This window comes from Sminthopsis crassicaudata, chromosome 2 (assembly GCF_048593235.1).
Source record: "Sminthopsis crassicaudata isolate SCR6 chromosome 2, ASM4859323v1, whole genome shotgun sequence".
NCBI lineage: Eukaryota > Metazoa > Chordata > Mammalia > Dasyuromorphia > Dasyuridae > Sminthopsis > Sminthopsis crassicaudata.
This window is the reverse complement of record NC_133618.1, coordinates 261,676,522-261,680,723: the sequence shown is the minus strand read 5'-3', so window position 1 is coordinate 261,680,723 and position 4,202 is coordinate 261,676,522. Positions and strand designations below refer to the sequence as shown.

The 4,202-nt window shown below is 34.2% G+C and overlaps 1 pseudogene; it reads left to right on the top strand.

The window, feature by feature from the left end:
* The first annotated feature begins 1,512 nt into the window (after window positions 1-1,512).
* LOC141552788 (olfactory receptor 4F6-like) lies at window positions 1,513-2,062 on the top strand (annotated as a pseudogene).
* Window positions 2,063-4,202: the final 2,140 nt, after the last annotated feature.

Genomic DNA, 4,202 nt, shown 5'->3' with positions numbered 1-4,202 from the left:
GGTTAAGGAACTTGCTTAGAGTCACAGAGCCAGTGAATATCAGAGGCAAGACTTGAAACCAGATCTTTCTCAGCTATTTTTGTACAACCTAATACTATGTCTAGTAAATTATAAAGAAGCAAATCAAATGCTATGTGAAATTCAAATGGGAATCAATAAGTACTTCTTGCAGGAAGAAATGTTTATATTCAGCTTAAAAAAAATGGTTCCTTATATCCAATTATAGGAGTATAAAATTTGGTGTTGAAAGTTACAATTTAGTTTAGGCTCCACATTTTATAGAAGAAGAAATTGAGGCCCATAGATTTTAAATAATTTTTCTAAGGTCACATTGGTAGTGAATAGGACAGTTAGAATTTGAAGTCATGCATTGTGACTTCCTTGAGACTGTTATCACCTCTTTTGAACCCTTAGTTTCTTCTTAAGTTATTATATTTCCTTCCTTGATATTCTCTCTGTCTTAAGACCTCATTATATGACATTTAACTTTTGCATCAACTATCAGACTAATTTTCCTGAGGTACTTTTAATTTTCCTGATTTCCTGTCAATTCCCTATAAAAACAAAACAAAATTTTTAGTTGTTTTCTACTTCCATGATCTTAGCTATCATTTAATATCCTTTAAAACTTGATCCTATGATCAAGACTATGATGATAGCTTTATTAGTTCAAATATATTAAATTAAAAATCCTTTATATATTTAAAAATTAGACTCTGATGCTGAGTGATATGAGCAGAACCAGGAGATTATTATTTACTTCAATAATGATACTTTATGAGGTTGTATTCTGATGGAAGTGGATATCTTCAACAAAGAGAAGATCTAATTCAGTTCCAACTGATCAATGATGGATAGAATCAGCTACACCCAGAAAAGGAACACTGGGAAATAAGTGTGAACTGTTTGCATTTTTGTTTTTCTTCCCAGATTATTTTTACCTTCTTAATCTAATTCTTCCTGTGCAACAAGAAATTTACTCTTATTTATCTCATTAGTTCCAACATTTTATATTCCAATTAAATGATGTTCCTTTGTTTGTAGCCTCTAGAGATATTTAGGTGGAGCTTAAGGAACCCTGGACCTGGAATCAGTGAATCATGTACTTCAGAGGTACTTTGGTCACATCAATTATGTGACCCTGAGTAAATTACTTAATTCTAATATTAGTTTCCTTCTCTATAAAATAATTGTGTTGGACTAGATGGTTTTAAAAATCCCTTTGAGTTCTATTATTTTTGGGATTATGTGATGAGTTTTGGGGTATGTTAAAAATTTAGCACTTTCCTTTTATGTTCTTAATTTAATCCATCAACAGAAAAACATTACAAGTAGAAAAAAACAATATTGGACAATTTCAGAGATCATGTGAGTTTTGTTTGGTTTGTAACATATTAAGTAAAATTACCTTTTATATCTTTCAAACCAGGATAATAATATCTTGAATTCTGATTCCAGTATCATATTTTTACTTTAAATAGGATTATATCCAGTGGTGCCACTTGGAGTCCAATGGATGGAGAGAATCATTCTATAGGATCCAGTTTGTGTTTCTTGGACTCTCTGATTCATAGGAGATTCAATGTCTCTTCTTTGTGTCTTCTTCTATACACTGCATGGTGAACATTCTGGGAAACATGCTCATTCTTCTCACTATGACCTTTGATTCCAATTTATATTCCCCATGTATATCTTCTGGCCAACCTCTCCTTGACTGACTTAGGTTTTGGTTCAGTCACAGCCCCTAAAATTATTTGTGACCTCTTCAGGAAGGATAAATTAATTTCTTTTGGAGTGCATTGTTCAGAACTTTCTCATTCATACATTTTGTGACCCTGAGATGGTGTTGCTTATAGCCATGACCTTGGACAGGTATGTGGCCATATGTAAACCCCTCTTCTGTTTCACCATTATGAACCCAAGAATGTGCATGTTCCTTTTGATTGTTGCCTGGATCATTGGTCTTACCCACTCTTTGGTCCAACTTCCTTTTGTTGTAAACTTACCTTCTTGTGGTCCTAATGAATTGCACAGCTTTTTCTGTCCAATTATTATAAAGTAATATACATTTCCTTATGAATCATGTTGAGAGAAAAATCGGAGCAAAAGGGAAAAACCATGGAAGAGATAAGAACCAGAAAAAAGAAGTGAACATAGCATATGCTGATTTACATTCAGTTAATTTAGTTCTTTTTCTGGATGCTGATGGCTTTTTTTTTTTTTTTTTTTTTTTTTTTTTTTTTTTTTTTTTTTTTGGCCAAAGTCAATTGGGATTGCTTTAAATCACTGAACCACTGAGAAGAATTAAAACTTTCATAGTTGATTGTAGCACATTCTTGCTGTTATTGTGTTACAACTGCCTGATTCTGCTTGTTTCACTCAAGATCAATTCATGTAAATATTTCCAGGCCCTTTCTAAAATCAGCTTGTTTGTCATTTTTAATAGAAAATGATATTCCCTTATCTTCATATACCATGAATGGTATCAGATGAAGATTTCTCAGAGGCTTTTGGACTTTAGCTTTAGGTTTCAGGAAGTCACGTGATCCCTATTCTCAGAGGACTATAGGGCAGAATTGGTCAGACTCCAGGTCTAAGCTTCAGGAAGTCATGTGGTTTTTAGGAAGTAGACAGTGTAGCTAATCATTGGTCAATAGTACTTCCTTTTCAGTCCATCCAATGAATTAAAAAAAAAAAATCAACAGGAAGGGGAGTTGTACCTGCAAATGTAAAAGCATGTTCCTTCAGCAAGGAGTAAGTGGTGGGAGGGATCTATATGTTCTGCTGTTCTGCCTCTGTAAAGCGCCTTTTCCTTTTAATTGCTTATGTGACTGCAGTGACGCCTGCTTCTCACAAGAATGTATAATAAACCTTCATTTTGCTCCTAGAGGTATCTCCAGCTATTTTATTATATGATGGTCACTCCCCTCCCTGTCTGAACCATACAACCACAACTTGTTTGGGTATTCCCCAATGATGGGCATCTATTCATTTTCCAATTTTTTACTACCACAAAAAGAGCTGCTACAAACATTTTTGCACATGTGGGTGCTTTTCAGAGTGTACTATTATGAAAGAAAATCAGGATGGGCATGTTGTGGAATGCAGGGTTCCAGCACAGACTTGAAGGGATACAGGAAGCTTAGAGATGGAAAGAAAGAGAAAGGGAATTTCAGGGCTGGGGAATAATTAATAAAAATATCCTAAGTTAGGTGATAGAATGTCTTTGAGCAACAGAAAATATACTAGGGTCATAGGATATGTTTGGGGAGGGTTGAAAACTGGAAATTTAAGAAGAAGAACATTACAAAGAATTGTAAATGGCAACTAATGGCTTTTATGTTTGACTTTGAAGGTGACAAAGAGACAATGGAGATAATTGAATGAGCATATTGTTAGTGATCATGATGGCAACATGGCCAGATCTGCACTAAATCACAGAAAAATCAAATTGACAGCTGAATGGAAGATGAGTTGAAGTGTAAAGAAGTTTGAGTCAGGAAAACCAATTAATATATCAATACAATAGTCCAGACATGAGGTGATGGGTGACTACATCAGGGTAATGGCAGTTCCAGGAAAGTGTCCAAGGCAGGATTTGAACTTAATTCTTAAAAACTCCAGTTTTAGGATTTATACATTGCATCATTTAACTATTTATTACTTCAAGAACAAAGGTTGTTGGTTTAGCCCTTCTACTTGGGCTCTTGATATTATCCCCTCCAGTCACCAGCATCTTATTTCTTTGATCATCTTTTCTGTCTTCCTAATGATCAAACTTTTCTTATCTACTGACTTTTTTCTTCTTCCCTAAAACATGGCAGATGTTCACTATCCTTAAAAAAACTTAATCCTATCATGCTCTTTGCTTCTTTCTTCCCTTTCATAGCCAAACCCCTAGCTTTAAACAAGATACTTTCACTTTTGACTGCCTAAATTTTTCATTGCTCTTTTTGATTAAGATTTTGAAGTCATTCTTAGCTAATGACGGTAGATAAGAACAATCATGCATTCCTCTGGCTTTACTGCCACCATCACATATAAGGTTGTGTTGTACTTGTGGCTATATAGTTCAGGTACATCAACAAATTTAATGAGAACTATCATAGATTTACGGAGATAATAATACCTACAAAAATTACCATAGATTGAGAGAAATAATGATACCTATTATGTATATAGCACTTTGAGGGTTTACAAAG